The 18,608-nt window shown below is 45.5% G+C and overlaps 1 protein-coding gene across 6 annotated transcripts in view; it reads right to left on the bottom strand.

Annotated features, from left to right (window-relative positions):
* TJAP1 (tight junction associated protein 1) overlaps positions 1 to 17,436 on the bottom strand; it is a 40,577-nt gene extending 23,141 nt beyond the window's left edge. Inside the window, exons 1-2 of one of the 6 annotated variants that reach the window (XM_069010054.1) lie at positions 17,412 to 17,436; positions 16,168 to 16,242 (exon numbers count right to left, since the gene is read on the bottom strand). The gene's annotated coding sequence lies outside the window, so the exon portion shown is untranslated. Of the gene's footprint in view, positions 1 to 3,496; positions 3,577 to 12,333; positions 12,356 to 16,167; positions 16,243 to 16,892; positions 16,959 to 17,289; positions 17,369 to 17,411 lie in introns of those variants that run through there. The other 5 variants (XM_069010053.1, XM_069010055.1, XM_069010052.1 and 2 more) reach the window with 5 other exon arrangements.
* Positions 17,437 to 18,608: the final 1,172 nt, after the last annotated feature.

The raw sequence follows: 18,608 nt of genomic DNA, 5'->3' as shown, positions 1-18,608 counted from the left end.
ATCAGCTTTTTCCCAAAGGTCTTGTCTACATATACACTGTACTAAATTAAATTGACTTAAAAAATAATAAAAAGCAGTATAACGCTTCTGGGCAAATGTTCTTAATTCAGTTTAAGAGCACTTCACATTGAAACAACTTAAGTTAAATAGATAGATACAAGACACAAACTAAATTAAGATGCCTATACATGAATGCTTCACTAATATAATCACAGCTGTCTCTAATCTGATTAAGTTAAATCAGTACAACTTCCCTGGAATGGCAAAATCCTTACCGTTATTGAAGTTAACCCTATTTTGCACTTTTCTACTTCCAAAGAAGGTATTGCTGGGTTTGGTGTTTGGCTTGGCTTTTTTTCTTCCAAAAAAACCCAAACCCACAAAAATGCAGCCTCTCTCAGAACCAAAATAAGCTAACTACACTACACAAGGTATATTAAGTTACTAAAGTAACTTAATATTAAGTTACTTAAGTTAATAATATATTAAGTAACTTAATATACTAAAGTTACTATTGACATTTGTATGTTCTGAAAGTTTTATTAATCATATGCCAAATAAACATCATAACAATGCTCAGACCAGCACAGCTTAACATTTTCTGTACTTTCCCCAGGCAAGATGGAAAGGGTGATCACAAATACTCGCACTGTAGACTGTTTTCCATACACCCACACAGCTTTTGCTTGCTGATGTCCAACATACCTGGAGCAGTTCCGGGAAGACAATGTTCCCCACTTGTTCATTCCTAAGGGTATGGCTCACCAACAGTTTATCTGAGCAAACTGGAGTGTGGAGTTAGAGCATGTTATCTAACTGCCCCCAGGCACAGTCTTACTACTGACCCTCTTCTACCAAAATATGTTCTCCTGTTAACTGTGGGGTAAGCACATACACAAACCAAGTCCTAGGTCACAGAGCTAACAAACCCACAGCATTTCCCCATGAAACATATTGGTCAAAATTAAATTTCAACAATTCTAAAATTAGTGGTGTTCTTTCCATTCCTCATCAAAAACTATTCGAACTCTTCCTCCTGAATATCAAGATTACATTTATCTTCATTCTCTTGGCAGTCTTTCATCTCTACCTGCTTTTTCAATCGTGTCTCTTCGAGGTTACCAGTCTTCCTCATATCCATACCAGCAACACAACCATTTCTCTCTCCTCAGGGCCACCTTCTACTGTTGCCTCTGAGCTACCATGTGCAGAACTAACTTCCTCTTCAGTGCAAGTTTTCCAAGTCCAGCACAGAAAGACAAGAATCCTCTCAGAGCCCCTTAAAGAGAACTAAATCCCCCATTGGCCTTCAGAAACTCCGCCATAACTCTGAATAAAGTGGTGAGCTGTCACTTGAGTACTCACAGCAGCCCTGAAATCAACCTGAGTTGTAAGTTCTTTTTTTTTTTTTTTTGGAAGAGCTGTTTTGAAGCCCAGATCACGTGGCATCAAAGATTGTAGGTACACAAGAGTTCGGTTGCTAAGGGAACCACACTTCCACATTTTCTGTTTTATAGGATTTAAACTTCAACTCTCAAATGGCTGCAGACATATTTTTGCAATAAACTGTTTGGTCTTAAGTCTCAGATTCACACTGGTGCAACTATAAAGTTACGTGGCCCTGCACCAACTCTAGGATTCATTCTCACCATAAATACATACAAAGAAGAAGGTAGGAACAATTTCCATTCCATAAGCAGAGAAATCGAGGCACTAGGAGAAAAAAACCAGCTTTGTGCACTGATTTTGCATCAAATTGCAAGTTAAAGAAAAACAGACTCAGCTGTCATAAGAAAGGAACTGCACAAAAATTCAGCAAGACAGTCTTATTTCTTGCACCTAAAATAAGAATGATCTGGGATAGAAAAGAGAAAGGAAAGTGTGCATGAGCTAAACACCTACCTGACAGCAACTGAGTTGAATAGCCTGAAATTCTTTAAAAGAACAAATAAAGCAGCAACCCTGATCCAGTAGTAGAAGAACAATATTTGTACTATACTCAATTTTTGCTGCTGCTGGGGTTTAATCCCAGCAAGAATCGTTTTGGTTTAATTAGCTTTTCCCTAGCAGATGGTCAGATATGAAGGCAGAGAATGGTACAGGCTTAACTGTTGGGTGATTGTGCAGCTGCATCTGTAGCTGAACAGTTAAGCATGTCCAGGGGTCCAGCTGTAGCTGCACGACACATTAGCCAAATGTCAGCTTCCTCTTTCTCCAGCTTATGTATCAGTCAGAGGCACATCCAAAGGCAGGCAAACAACCAACATGCAGTTTCACCACAATCTCAGACAAAACCCTCAAATCTTAATCAACAGAAAGTCCCTCTTTCTTCGGTGACAGAAGCACATTTAGAAGCATTGCCATGGAAACTTGAGACATCCTCTGTACTATTCATCAGAGAAGATCTAGCACAGAAATATTTTATGATCTCTACGGCACTGAATACATACAGCAGTCAGCATAATGAAGTAAAATTAGTGACACCAGAGTTGTGTGAGGATACCAGTGGGGTGTTCTTCAACCAAGCTGCCTGAACCTCACTTCACCTACAATGGGCAATAACTTGCTCTAAGTGGCAGGGAAAAGCAGAGTGGCACTGAGAGAAGCAAAGGGGTGTTTGAGGAATAAAACTATCCAGCCAAAGGGATGAAAGAGAAAAGGGGTGACCACAGCCTTTTCCCAAAGCTGATTATATCCTGCCATTTTCCCTTCCCAGAGGATACAAGTGGTGTTCCTACTGACTCCTTTGCAATGCAGGATTCCTACCAGGCAGAGGCATCTCCCAATTAACCCATGTCACAGCCACTGCCTGCTTAAGAGGCTACATCAAGTATTCCTCATTGACTTCCAGTCAGCCTCTGCACCCAGGCACGATGCAGAGTGTTAGAGCATCCACTCCTGTACACACTGGCAGTAGTCATTTCAATAGACCACAAAGGCAGAACACGGAGATGGCTTTCAAAACCATGCTTTCGGCCTAGCAGATTCAGAGTCCGAGCCAGGGGCAGAACAGGCACAAAACTTGTCTCAACTCTGTAAACAATTCAGCAGCATGGCTCCTGAAGCAGCATGGAGCACCTTCTCTCTTTTTTGTAGTTAATCTGCCTCAGTTTGCCTCATTTGCTTGGTTTGGGTTTTTTTGTTTTGGCTGGGGTTTTTTTCATGGTTCTCTTAGTCTTCAGCACCACTGAACTACTGAGAGATTTTATTCTGAGTTCAGACACAGAAATATAACATGGCTTAATCCAGCTTAGGAAAAACAAATAGATCCACCCATCTATCTTTCACTGATGACCTGCGTAAAGCACGCAATTGACTACAGCTCCTCTCTCCCCGCTCCCCGCTCCCCTGGGCTCCAGTCAGTCCTTTTAACAGCAGGATCCCAGCCACAGCAGACGGGACCCACTCTTCCACCCCCTGCCCTGCACAAGGAGGCTGCCTGTCACCAGCAGTCATGGGCTGCACTGCTTGTCCTTCTGTACATGCTGCATTGTACCTCCTAGATTCACCTTCCTCCCTTGGAGGGGGATAACCACAGATGCCCCACTTGTGACCAAGCTGGGTTGCTTCAGCTCTTCCCTCAGACACAACTGCTCTTCGTGGCAGATGAGTCAGAGAAAGCTCTCATCAGCTACCTCCTTCCACATCTGTTATCATTGCTAGCACCAGTGCTGTTCTTCAGCTGGAGCTAATTATGAGCATCAATTGTCTCAAGGGGCATTTGCAGCAAAGGCCCATCACTTCAGTTTTACCACAAGGTCAGCTTCTCCAGACTACTTTACATCCCCTGCCTGGCATTGCTCTTGTAAAACTGAAATGCCTTTACCACTGTTCTCCTTTGGGATAGCATAAGTCCATTAATTATTCTAAGGTTGAGGAAAAACACTTCTTTTTAGTAATGCTAAATTAAATAGAGAAGCTCTTCCCCTACACAGGGTTCCTTCCTGTAGATCCCCCATAAGTAAACCCTATGCAGTTCCTCAGAGAGCAAGGAGGGAATGTGAGATAGTCGAGCTACCAGTGAAGTCACCTATCCTCAAAGGGGCTCTAAGTGAGGGCTAATAAACCCCAGGTATCTTAAAGAAAGCAAGCCACCACATTCCAGGTACCTTTATTTTTTTTTTGTCAAGTGTCAGACAACAACCCAAAGAGCTAGTAGCTCACTGCTCATCTAAGAGCAAAGACTGCGGAGGAATGCCAGCATATAGCCAGGCACATGTTGCAAAGACAAGGTGTTTGCTCAGTACCAACAGTGAGCTGTTCACTCACGCCTTCAGCTTCATGCAGCTGCACGAGCTCGGCTCTGCTGAGTCTGTGACTCTGGACTAAGGAATGTCTCAACTGGACAAACACCACATCTGCTGCTGGCTCAAGGTGCCCCAGGATCAGACCAACTCCCAATTTTACCGTCCAGCCGTAGCCGTGCCTTCTGCTCTCTGTTCCACCAGGGGGAGATCTAGCTACTTGGGAGGGTTACAGCTCTAGACAGAGGAACACATTCCCCGGTCAGAGGTGGTTGGGACTGGATACAGGAGCACAGAGGTCTGGATTCCTACAGCCTTGAAGGCCAGCAGGAAAGCTGAACCAAGAAGTAAGTGACTCTCTCTCCACAACATATCAAAACTCACTGACAGGTTGCAAGAAGGCCAATAATCAGCCCTACTTTCTCCTTGGCCAATGTCACATCCATTTCATTTTTATTCCCTCACTCCTTTCCTGGCAATTGGAAAGTGTCAGCAGAAGCAGCATGTAATCCAAAACAAGACCTCCATCTTTGCAGCCGTAGCTCATATCGCATGACAAAGCTGAAACATCCAGTATGACAATGATTATACACAAATGTTCTATCAGTAACCAGCCACACAATCCAATTTTAGACTTACTTATATTTTGTTACCACCTCCTGTTGCTGCAGGGCATATTGTCCAGCCTGCCACTACAGAACAGAGGAAGGAAAATGAAGATTCAGGCAACACACTTTCTCAGCATCCAAGCCCTAACAGTCACGTGTGGAGTTGGTGGCAACTAGTTTGAAATAAAATGCAAAGATTACATGAAATCAAAAGAGAAGAGCACCCAATGTGAATAATTTCCAAATGTTTCACAATTCTAAGAGTCTTGGAACAAGTAACTTTCCCTTAATCACCTATCATTGAGATCCTGCTTTGAAAAGTGATACAACCTTCTGAAGAGAGGGGTGGCATGGACCTGCTCATGGTAACGTGAGCTCTGCAGTGACTCATGCAGAGTGTGGCGACAGCTAAAAAGCAAAAACTAAGCTTTAAAGCCAAAGAACTTCTGAGAGCAAATTCTTTCACTCCCGCTACTGCCTAAGGATGGCAGTAGGGAGGTCTTCTACAGAAGGCTAACTTTAATATAGAAATGACTGGCAGGTCACAGAATTCCAGACTACTAGAAATTACCAAAAGGGAAACTGCAAAGGATCCAAGCAAACTGGGTAATGAACAGCCCAAGGCTTACCCAGAACACAGAAGATGGTCGGCTGTTACTTCCACAAACCTTGCCTATGGGCTGCCCATAATGACACTACCAAACGGGATCACGTTTCCCCGTGCCAGGCAAATGAAAGACTTGTATAGAGGACAAGGATGGCTGCATGACGGGTGCATAAGAAAACTAGTGACCATTTCTCGGAACGGCTATCATGTCAAGGATCCCAAAATAAGGTAGCTACATTCTGATCTGCCATCCTTCAGCAAGCTTCCTGTCCTCAGCTCTTGGGGTACCAGCTAGAAAAAGAAAGATTTTCTAGAAGAAGATGGAACAGAATGTTTACCCACCGACTGGTGGAAGCACTCCTGCCTGGGTTAAATCCCAGAGCCATTCCATCTCCAGGCAGACATCTCGTGCACAGTTTGTACTGAGCAGAGCTGGATGGCACGAACCACTCAATCATCTACTGATTGCCGAGAGCACACAGGCTGCAGGGGGGACGAGCCAACCTTAATTGGCCTTATCGGTGTAAATTAAACCGTACAACACACCCAAGCAAACAGTCAGTTCCTCTGGAGGAGCAGGCATGAGTTATTTTGCTGCAGCTATAAAGGAAACATTGCTGCTAGGACATGCCCCTGGAGTGACTGTGCCGCTCAGCTCTCCCGGTGCATTCCTGGGGTTGTTTAGCATGGACTCGGCTCCAGCCTTTCCACAAGCAAGAAGTCTGAACCCTGAATGCCATCTGCAAACACAGCCAGACTCCACCTCCTGCATGCCTGCAGGCCACCAGGTGTGGCCAGGAATGGCACAAGCTACACACTAAATACACCTTTGATGTGGAGCTGAAAGCATGTAGCCACAGGGCATGAACAGCACGCCGCCCGCCGCCGTGCTGACTCCCACTGCAGGAATGCGGCTGCAACCACAGGCCAAGGAAGGCAAACACATTGCATTCCTCACAAGGCAGAGAAAGAAAACAAGTAGCAAGCCCACACACCCACCCTGCTGACACCCTCCACGCTCCCTCTCCATACCTGATGGCCACTGTCAGGACCCCAACTACAGCTTCAACCCCAAATTCATTTGTGTGAGGGTCAAGTTCTTGAGCACACGGGAAAAGAGAAACAGAGCAAGGCAGGAGAGTTCTCAGTTGGGCATGCAAGCTACAGGGAGAAGAGCTGCTGCCCGGGCTGTGAAGTAGCCACAGCCCAAGGCAGGAACAGCTCTGTGCACTAGCCTGGGAAGGGAATTTCCCTGACTTTTCCTACAAAACAAGGGGCAAATACAACACTGAGACCTCTTGAGTTGAGGGGAAAGGGCTGATTAAGTTGTCTTTGGGCAACAGGAATGCTTGGAAGGATCCAGGTCTTTTTCCAGCCCCAGGAAACCATTCTACCTTAAGTCAAGTAGCTTCTCTGGGACGAGGGCACTTCCTCATTAACCCAAAATCCTTCTGTAAACACTTGTCTTCACTGCCTACACACACAGATCTGACCTTCGCTGTACATCATTCTTCCACTACAGCACCAACAATGGGTCATTTCAGTGATCAAAAGAAGAAAAACTTAATGTACAAATACCCAAGACATCAGGTAACCTCTATCTCAGAACCTCATCATTTTAGAGTTGCAGAGACTCTATGCTCTAGTCAGAAAAAACATTATTCCTCCTTCATGCGACACTCCTACAAATCCTAAAGCTTTCCAAAGAATTCACATTCTCAAATATGAAGTTACTCTGAATGGAAAAAGATGAGGATGCCTCAGATGTGAAACTGTCAGCAGAATTCTCAAGTCTATATTGCGAACTCCCCACATTGTGAATCTGCACATACTCTGTGCAACATAACTAAACAACAACCCACTCCTAAAAAATCCACTGCCCAGTGCTACGGGCCAACTCTGAGACTCGATAACCAGCGCTCTCTCAGCACCAAACAGGAAAACCAACACTCTCAAGAGCACTGCAGAAAGAAAACACCGGACTTGAATGTAACAGACACAAAACAGCGTCAGGAAATTCAGAGAAACCAATTAAGGGCTGAAACACTGTAATCTCTGGGAACCCTGAAAGGGGAAAGGTCAATGTAGCCATAAGCTCCAGAAACATACCGATGCATCTAGCAGGCTGCCGGAGCAGGGATGATTTATAAGGCTCACAGCCCAGCTGCTCCACACCCCACGTGTGCATTTCAAGGCCCTCATAGAGGGAAATGATCTGATATTAAGTAACAGGAACAGACCAGATGAGGTCCAGTAAACTTTCTCATACCTGTTGAAATTCAAGGCCTCAGGCTACCTGTTCCCTTCAGTAAGCTGCAGTAGCTCCAGTAACTTGGAAGAATGAGGCATGAAAGGCCAAATTTACCAATAGATTTATATCGAAAGATAAAAATAGAAGCCTGGCAGGATTTACAGATTAGGTGTCTAAATCACGGCATGCAGGAGAATGGGCTTCTCCCCTTCTAACCACTCCATACCTCTCCAACCCCAGCCACCACAAGAAAACCCATTTCAGACAGGACGGAAGGCCCTGCTGTTCTATACATTGCCAAGGGCCATCCCTGTGCAATCCACTTCGATGGTGATGGCACTCAAACTCCGCAAGTCTCAACAGTGCAACCTGCAATGGCTGCAGCTCTCACAGAATGTAGGTCTGCCTGTTTCCCAGAATAGGAGCTGCCTCTTCAGCCTCTCATCTCCCTTCCCCCACTACATCTTTACTTTTCATAGACTTAATACTGTTTCAAGGTACCCTCATCCTGCCACCGGTGGGCGGATGAGTGGGGGAAAGGGGCCCTTTATAATTGTAGTGTTGCAATCTGCCAGCCCGGCCAGGCAGCCTGTTCCCGCCTGCACTGCATTAAATACCTTATAACTGATTACACCCCCATGGGGCATGATTAGCAGTCTTCAGAGAACAAAGTCTACTTTCATAAGAATAAGAACAGACACGTACTGCTAACCTACTACACAGCTGGGCAGGTGAGGAAACAGGGAAGAAAGGAGGGTGTGTGGGGGGGGGGGGAAGAGCTAACTGTACTAACTCTATTGCATCCCTCCCTATCCTGAGTTGAGATTTCCACTGCCTGAACAGTAGTACCCCTCAGACCTAGCCCACAAGATTGAGGTAACATAAGCTCATAAACAAACTGTTGCCTGTGGAAGTCAGGCAAAGTCCTAACCTGGAGAGGCAGGGCCTTGAGGCAAGTGGATTGAACTTTGCTCTGGGTGACAGTAATTCCTTCACATCAGTTCCCAGGAAAAGGGAAGGGTGAATTCCAACTTCAGTATCAAAAACAAGGAGAAGGAGGGAAAGCTCAAAATAAGATCACATATCCACGTCCCTCTCCAACCTCTGTGTACATCTGAAAAGTCTATACAAGTAACAGCAAAACATCTGATTCAATTTGGAGGTTAACAGCTCTCCAGGTGATGATTTTTTTCTTGTGGGGAGGGAGAAGGTAGCAAACAGGAGGAAAGCCCTCTCCATCTGAGATAGGTAATAGGGATCCCCGAACACACACAGACCATATGAATTGCTGCAACAAAGAACCAGCTTTGGAAACTCAGCCAATCTGACATTAAATGACCTACAGTTCATTAGCAAAGTGCCTTCCAAATCTCAAAATGCCCACACAAACAGCCACAAATATATTTGGTGCTATCTGGCCTCCATCTCAGCAGAGCAGAAAGAATCAGACTGCCTTTTGCCAAAAGCCTTTCGCCAAAAGCAGTAAGAAAAACGGTGGCAACTCTGAGACTAAAACAAGCCTTCCAGCTACTCTCCCCAAACCTACAACAGAAGAAAGCAGAGCAGAAAGCTCCATGAAAACGGTCTTATTTGAGAGGGAAGTCCATGCAGCAGCTTCAAAAAAAATAGTAAGAGGTTTCCTAATTGTGTCATTTTGGAAACAAATCACATGCTTTACCCAGAGCCCTTTGGCTTTGCCCATGGCCCCATGGATGCTCATGGTACAGTCTGGAAGCACTCATGCTCAGCTGATGCATCTTGAGGGGGACACCTTGCTGACACATTCCACGTGGATTCTTAACCAAGCCACCTCAGGAAGGATTTGTTAATGAGAAACCAACCCAGCTGTAAATGATCTACTTTTATCTGTTTTACTCAGCAGCTGGTCCTTCAGCCAGTACACAGGAGATCTCTGAACTGTACTGTCTAGTCCCATTTGTACAGCAAAATCTGCATATTCTCTTTATTACAGAAAGACTTGAAGGTACCAATTGACTTTAGGCTCTGATGTACTTGCCATTGATATAAAGCATCGATACATTTAGAGTTACATTACCAAACAGATTGTGCTTTCAGGGTTTGGATAAATGGGAGCTTTCATCATAAACACAAGTTAGTCATTAGAAGCTCCAGGAGGTAATTTAAATTATCGCAGCCAGTACAAAAATAGTTCTACTTTGAGAGCTGAAGTTGCAAAGCTGTATTAAATCCAAGTGGCACAGTAAAACTTCTTATAAAAGCTCAAAACTAGTTGTGAAGCCCCAAATGGCCTTGCATATAATTTGATACTGCTACTGTGGGCTAGCAAAAGGGAAACCACTCTTCACGCGGTAAAAAAAGACCCAAAAACTCTATCATCCTTCAGCTCCTAGGAGACAGAAGAGGTCGGCTTATATTTTGTGTCTCTATATATATGTGTAAAATACATAGAAATAATAAATATATTTTAAAAATGTTAAACTCACAGAACTAACAATGACTTGCTCAATCCCACACAGTGCTGGGCAGCTATCAATGAGGCATCAGAGCTCAAACTGGAGCACTGCAATGCTCTCTCCTGGCTGCTGTACCCTCACAGATACCCTGCACCCACCCCCATTCCCAGAGTAAATTGTCTTCCACTGCTGAGAAGCACTCCTGCTATTCCGATACTGGTATTCACCACCAGAGCAAGAGACCCTAATTTAGCCCCGCACGGGCCTTCTGCAAACTGCTAATCCCCACGACACAGCTGCTTTTCAAATGTACGGGCATGAGCAAACCGTAAACGATTTATGGCGCGTGGCAGGAAGGCTCCTGGCTCCCTGTGTAGGCGGGGTTTTGGGACAAGATCATGCTTGGACTAATGTTTATATTGCAAGTTGTCAGTCAGGCAGTAAATCATCTCTGGAGCTGCACAGTAATACAGCCCCATCCAGCTGGGACCTTGACGACACCGAATTCTGTTATAGCCATTCCAGATACACCTGAGGACCTATTTGCAAAGGCATCAGCTAATCACAGAAAAATGAATACACTTATAAGTAGAATCTACCAAAATTCTGCAGCCCAGCAAGGGTGATTTGCTTTCAGGAATCAAACCAAACTGGTACGAGATGTTTGCCAAAAATGACTCTCCATATTAGTCCTAGAAGAAATTGAATTGAGTGCCTACACAGACATCTAATAACAGAGTATCTCTAGCAAAATGCAGTTACCTTAGAAAACCCTTCTGAACAAAGTTTTCATTTCCCAGTGTTTACATAACTGTAGTGAAAGCAATGCTTAGAAATTAAATTCTAAAAGGGAAATAAATGTATTTTGCATACTTTAGTGCATAAGACACTTTCTGCTCAGAAAAATAAATGCACTTAAAGGTAGGATGTAAGCTTGAAGTCCATTCCCAAGAAAGGTTACTTAAAATAACTGTAATTTTAAGCACAAAAATCCTGTCATTTTCCATTTTATTCTTTTCCCCCATTTGAAAATGCTTTTCATACAATACACTGAGCATGAATCTCCCACAGATAAAACAGAAGGGAGAACAGTTCTCGATAATGAAAAAATTATAAATAAAAATAGCCAAGGAAAAAAAACCCAGCAGAGTAGCATTAACTGCAGTCACTATTCAGTTATGTGAGAGACACCAGATTTCGACTCATCTCCCTAGAATATTTTTAACCTTCCCGTTGGGCAGCAGCAGAGTCATCACTAATGAACACTAAAGCTGCAGGAAGAAATCTGATTTAGGAGACAGAGCAGCAAGGCAACTTTGGGAATTGCAGAGAGCTTGTGAAGCAAGACATATGCAGGTCTAAAACCAGCTACTCTGAGTAGCATATGCCAAAATAATGGTGAAAAACCTTACAGCCACAACGATTATCTAATTATTACCTTGGGAAAATAACTTATATTATTTTGAATCAAATGCTATAAAGTAAAATTCGCCTAAGGCTTTTTATGAGCCTATGTGTAATTCCTCAATAATCAGAGAGACTACTTCATCTGTCCCTTTTGATTTCAGAACATTTGAGTACGAGTGTTACATGAATGCAGCTGGACAACTGAGACTTTAAACACAAGAGTAAGAAAATCCAGTTATGACTCCTACAACATTACCAAAGCCAGTTTCATCACAGAGCTAAAATACAAATACAGAACTCAACCAAAGACATAGAAGTCACTGTGAGACTTCCAGTTCTGAATTTGCTGACCCTTAAGAAATCAAAAATTTAAAGCAGTTCTCTCTTCCCACCAGAAGCTGGTCAGATATTCTCGGCCTAAAAGCCAGTCTAAGCCTTGCCAGAAAACTTACTTTCCAATTCTGACCCATTTCACTTTATCAGCAACACAAAACTTCTACAAAACTCAGTAACCTTTTATTCGAAGCTGTTAGGCCTGCCACAGAAGGGTTAAGTTGTGCCCTAAAGCACATGTTGTTCCCAGAGAAGCCCACAGGGCCCATACAGGGATCTTGAGGTTTACATATCCTGCTTCTGTCTCTGAAAAGACACATATAGACTATTTCCTTCAGTTCCCCTTGCATTTAGGCAAACATTACAAACACACAGCTTTTTATACATATCTTTATGCCACTGCTGCTTATCTTTATTAGTCTAGGCATCAAATGGAATTTACACCTACTTGCAGCACTGATGATTCTCCAGATCCTCAACACACTGAACATGAGCACAGGACACAGGCTGTCTTCACAGACATTAGTACATTGAGGCTCATGCTACAACATACCGGAACTCACTTCAACAGCCTTAAAGCCCTGCCTTTCAGACTAAACTTTACAGACCTTACAGACTAAAGTCCACAACAAGACTGCAATGTGGAGAGGCCAAACTCCACATTCTTTTCCCTCTTACAAGCAGAAGAAAGAAGCACCAAATGCTTTGCCTGACCACTCAGCATGAAAAGACAATAGCTACATGTCTCCGTGTCCATCAGTAAGACGGTCCTCCTCTATGAACTGCACTGTCTCTCCACAGTCCCTGCTCTTCATCAGTTTAAAATCCTCAACCTACCAGGACTAATCAGAGCAGCTGCAGTGCTTTGTGGATTTGTTCTTTGGTTGGTGATTTGTTTTTTTTTTTTCCCCTAATGCAGTTACCACAAAAAGCAAGGTCAGCGAGCAACCTATCATAGCACGTAAGTGATTCAATACCTTGCCCCTGACAGGCCAATTCATTAAGGTTGTTTAGTAGATGGAGCAAGAAGCTTCAGTGGACAATTATAGAACACACTGCCCTTTCTTCAAACCTTTACCTGTTAAGAGATTGGATTATGTCTGAAAAATACACCTTCTAAAACAAGTTCTTTAGCTAAAGCAAGTCTGAACATTTCTACTCCTAAGTGCTTGATCTTTTCTGAACCCCACTCAGCTCTTAGCCTCAGTGCCATTATGTGGTAGTGAATTTCCACAGATTAGACATCATGTGAAAATACTTAAAAATCATTATTCAGTTTGATGCCTATCAGTTTCACTGAATTGCATTCACCTCAACTGAGGAATACATTCCAGCTCCTTCACCCTGCACAGCAGTCTTCCTCAGGCTTGGCACCCAGCATTGTTGAAAAGCAGAAGAAAACTGAGCCCACCCAAGTGATGCTTATAGCGCATTCCAACCATTGCAAAGCTATTCTCACACTCCTACATGGTTTTCCACGCCATTTCCTTCCTAAGTGCAGCTCCCAGAAGGACACTCTGGAGAGGGTGGCTCATGTCATTCCAACTATGAAACATCCTGCAAGCTGCTGCTTTTGGCCCTCTCTGGCTGAGCATATTTGGAATAAAACCATACATTAAACATCCTGACAATGAAGAGAACAGTTTCCGAGTATGGAATAAACAAACAAGCAAAAAAGAGAAAATTGTCGTTGAAGTCAAAAAGATTCAGGCAAGGTTAGACGTGAGCAAAGCAAGCAAATAGCTCCTGGGAAGGCAAAAATGGTGAGGTCTTGGAGTGCCCACTTGCCTTGAACAAGGCAGGGCCTGACTTGCACTCCATAGCAATTTCACCATGCTACATAATACACAGGACAATGGATCACACAGGGGTCTGCTTCATTCTGAAGTCACAGCTTGAAATATCCTTTTCATTTCTCCTCCACCGAGCTTTACTAAAGCATTCAACACCACAGTATCCAAGCATCCAGACGCTTACGGGCTCATCCTCAAATCCCTAATAAGGCTGGTGTTAATCATATTTTCCAACCAAAGAATGAAGAGTGAGAAACAGTAATGATCTGAACACAATACATCTGTGGCAGAAATCAGGTATCTTTCTGACCATAACGTCACCCTTCCCCTCCACGCAGCTGTAAAGGTATTTCAACTTAAAAGTAACATTCTTCCTACTACAGTTACAGATCCAGCCAATCTAGATCTAAGGAAAAGCCCTCAGGTAGGGGAACTGGCAGGGAAACAGGATGGATGATTTCATGCCCTAAGGCATTAGTCCTGTTTGCATAGGTTACACACATAGTTCCTTTGCAGTCCTGTGTAAAGTGAATCTCAGAAAGGATCATATTTACCCAGTTACTAGTGATTTGAAATACACACAGCTGGCATGAATGCCAACAAGCATTCTCTCTCTGAAGCTCAGGGTGTCATACAGAAAGGAGGTATCTTCCCAACCAAAAGCCTTGAAGCAAGGAGAGGAACATACCCAGTTTCAGGACCTTAAATTTACTCTCAAAGCATGAATCAAGTCAAATAGTCAAGAAAATCTGCTCTATTAGGACAATTCCAGATTCTGACAAGCCAAATAAAAAGAGCAAGATGAATCAAAAAGGTGTCAAGCCAGACTCTCATTTATTAGCAGAGGAATGCTACCCTCAATCTGTATCACAAGCAAGCTCATTTGAGACCTCTACATGTTGTACTTCTCCCAGCAACACATAAGGCAGAGAGCTCTGTTGTCACTCTTTGCTGGGGAAGCAAGACCCATGATAACAAATACACAACATAGTAAATTTGTCAGGACCTAACCTCCAGAACTGTTTCTTGGGTCTACACTGTAGATGTGATACATGGAAATCTCAGAATCCAGTTTTCAGTGGATTCCCCATAAAACATAGCAGACTTTTTAACAGGTTAGGGAGCTCACCTTCAGAAAAACCATCAGCCTCCAAAACTCACAAGCATGAAATCAACTACCAAAAAATACATTTTAGTAAAACTTGTTTATTTTGCTACTGCTCAAATAGCTTGGCTTTCTTCACCTTTTTAAAAACACTTTATATGCCACACCAGCTGCCACAAGCCCTTTCTCCAAGCCAGCTCTGGTACCATTCTTCCCATCTGACTTGATTTGTTCTGCTCTGGGACAAGAAGCAGGCAGACTTTCAAAAGACTCCACCTTTTTCAAGGCTTTAGTCTATCTCCCTGACAAGCTACACCACGATTGTATTTAGAGTGGATGGCGGAGATAAGAATTGAGAGTTTGTTGGCTGCAAAGCAAGTGACTTAGCAGCAGCCAACAAACAACTTGAAACAGAGTGGAAAAGCACACAAGGTCATCTTTAGTTCAGAAAGCTGGTTTGGAGAGTGAAGAGGCAACAGGTCTTGGCAAGTAACTCATCCCCTCCTGACCCAATGCCTTGTTAATATTAAAGATGAAGATAGCCATGGGCTGCACTTTGGAACTCCGCTGGCCCTGCTGAAATGCATTCACAGGATTTCCAGAGCACTGCGTGCCTGGGAAGGAATGAAAAACTCGATACCACAGCTAAGACCTGATAGCTTAAATGCTGATTTAACACCCAGAAACTAAATCACACTGTATGCAAAGAACTGCTGGGATAGAGGTGCTTTCTGCAGTGATACACTAGGAAGTGGAGAGAAAGAAGTTGTTACAAAGGTGATGTGACAGTGTACAATCAAAAGACCAGCTTCTGGGTACCAAACAACTGCTCCTCTAAACTGGATCTCAACAGTGAGTTCAGGAGAGGACAGAAAGGTACACCTGTACCGCCCATCACAGGAACAGTTAAAATTTGTGTGGAAAAAACAATGTGGTGGAACAAATAAACTGAGAGAACAGAAGGTCACTAGAATCACCAAAGTTTGATATTGCAATTATTCCAAGAGCAGGATCATCAGAAAGGATTTCATTTGGATTATGGCTGGGCTGACCCCTTGTGAATGATACAGACAGCATGGCTACTTTGGCACTAATCAAGCACATTTAAGACTGCTTTCCCGGATGGCATGTCAAGAGCACTGGCTTACATCTTTAATGGAACTTTTCTCCCCAGAAGCTCTTGCTGAATTTCTCCAGGTCACTCCCATTTCACTGACACTCCTGGCCTCTCAATTCTGACAACACAGGCCTACTATGATGCAGAAAACACCACAGAGAGGGTCAGTTTTTCAGCTATGTGGTTCACATATTCTCAAGAAATTTGAGTAGTGGTACCAAAAGAACACAGCCTGACTCAGCATCAGCTCATTTCTGGCTTTCTTACCTGCTGTCTGATGTTTCAGTAAGGATTCATTGCTTCATCTTATGTAGGCCCTTTATCCCAGTTTCTTCTCTGAATCTGTAAAACAGAAGTGCATAGCTCTGAAAAGCTTTCACTGGCACAGAACTATCTACATGTGATGGATGATTCTTTTCAGTGGACAAGATCCACCTGGCATCTCTCAGAGCTAGGTCGCTCTCAGCCTTGCCAGATTTGTGTATCATTTGCACACCCTGATGCCTACCAATGCAACCTCCTGCGCACCCAAAAATCTGTGTATTAGCACTCAATCTTTTACTCTGCTCTATGCAGAGTGCTCAAGGTCAGAGACAGAAGCAGTACAGTATTTACCATTCACCTGTTTTCCTTTAAAGTCTCCCCATGTTCCCAGAGGCTGCACACTAGTTCTATAGGGGGAAGCACCCCTTGTCCTAGAGAGAATGTCCAGGCTGGTAGAGAATTTCCCATTAAACCCTGCCAGATCTGACACCAGAGGAATGCTGATTCTTCTTTTCCAACCCTGCCTCTGCCAGTTACACTCCGTTTCTTTAACACACATGCTGGCACAGACTTGTTCCACTTTGCAGCTCCTACTCCAGCAAGGCTCCCTGCACAGATACTGGTTTCTCATCCCCCACACCACGTAACTCTATTACACTACCTAACTCTCTATCCCTCAGAAACGGCTACACCCTGCGTGGACCAGGTTCTGCCTGCCGAATCCGTACCTACGCTGCTCCCCGACACGGGTCTCTCCCCGGAAGGGAGAGCTCCGTAATGCCCTGATAGCTGAGGCAGTGGCACCACCACCCTTCCCCAGGAGGACCGTCCCTTCCCTGGGGCCGGGGCTGGGCCTCGCCGCCCTGCCGCACCTGGTCCCCGCCCCACCTGGCTGACCCCCCCTGGCCACGGTGCGCCCCGCCCGGACCGGCTGTCCTCGGGGAACTCTACAATTCCTCGCCACACACGTGGACAGAAAGGCCCACCCCGCTCGCTGGGCGCCGCCCGAAGCCCGCCCGGGAAGGCCAGAGAGGCCTGGGGGCGTAGGGAGCCCCGCCCGGGACTTGGTCCCCAGCCGGTCGCGTTCCCCGCTCCCCGCCCCCGGAGCCCCAGCCCGGCTCTGACCCGGTCGGGCTCGGCTCCACCGGGGGTCCCAGTGACTTTGCGGCCGGTTCGGCCCCGGTTCGGCCCCGCCTCGGGCCCGCCCCAAACTTTGCCCCCGCCCGGCCCCTGCCCCGCGCTCTCGCCTTAGGCCGCCATTTTGCCGCGGGGCACGCCGGGTAATCCGGCGGAATCCCCACGTCGCGGCGCGGTTGCGTCATCGGGCGGCACGCGCGGGGGGCGGGGCCGGGCGGTCCCGGCAGCGCGAGGGGCGGCGGGACGGCGCCTGCCGGTGTCAGTGCCAGGCTCCGGGATCGGCTCCTGCCCCTTCCCACCTGCCCCGGGACCTGGGAACACCGTGAGGGGCGGCGGGACGGCGCCTGCCGGTGTCAGTGCCAGGCTCCGGGATCGGCTCCTGCCCCTTCCCACCTGCCCCGGGACCTGGGAACACCGTGAGGGGCGGCGGGACGGCGCCTGCCGGTGTCAGTGCCAGGCTCCGGGATCGGCTCCTGCCCCTTCCCACCTGCCCCGGGACCTGGGAACACCGTGAGGGGCGGCGGGACGGCGCCTGCCGGTGTCAGTGCCAGGCTCCGGGATCGGCTCCTGCCCCTTCCTACGTGCCCCGTGTTCTGAGAAACAACCCAACAGCCTGGGGCTTATCCCAGCCTGTCACTAGGGAAATACAAACCCAGCCGTGGGACCAGGTGGAGAAGGAGGGAGAAGGGTAGAATAGTAAATGGAGAAATCCACCTGAAACCCCCCCAAGGACAACTGTCTGCTTCTTAAAGGAGAGGTGCTGAGGACAGCGTGTACCAGGCAAAAGCTAGTCAAACCCTGACACAATTTGGAATGTGCTTTGGTATTCATTTGAAAAATCTTCCACTGCGTTGTTCTAGTCGTGGGTCTTTGAAAAGTCAGTACATTTTAATTTCTAACCAAATCACCCCGTTTATTCAACTCTGAGCTCAGACAGGTACTTTTTCCATTGCTTCTCATGCCCAGTGCATTGACTTACCCCCTGCTTCCATTTCCTGTTATCCTTTCTTTCACAAACATTTCATGAACTGATGATTCACGCAGTAAATAATGGAGCCCAGTTCAGAGGAAATTTGCCTGGTTCAGAAAAGTCCTGATAGAATTTGCATGATGTTCTCCAATGTACTACGGATAGAATTTGCATGATGTTCTTCAATGTACTACTACATTTACAAAGCCTTCAGATTTACATTCAAGTAGTACCAGGCTCACAGTGCTGCAAACTCTGCCCAAATGGTCCCCTCTCTTACACAATAAAAGACAGGTGCTCAGCAGGACACCGCTTCCATGACCTTGAGAATATTGTG

Source organism: Aphelocoma coerulescens, chromosome 3 (assembly GCF_041296385.1).
Source record: "Aphelocoma coerulescens isolate FSJ_1873_10779 chromosome 3, UR_Acoe_1.0, whole genome shotgun sequence".
Lineage (NCBI taxonomy): Eukaryota > Metazoa > Chordata > Aves > Passeriformes > Corvidae > Aphelocoma > Aphelocoma coerulescens.
The sequence above is the reverse complement of the archived record's forward strand: the minus strand, read 5'-3'. Positions and strand labels throughout refer to the sequence as shown.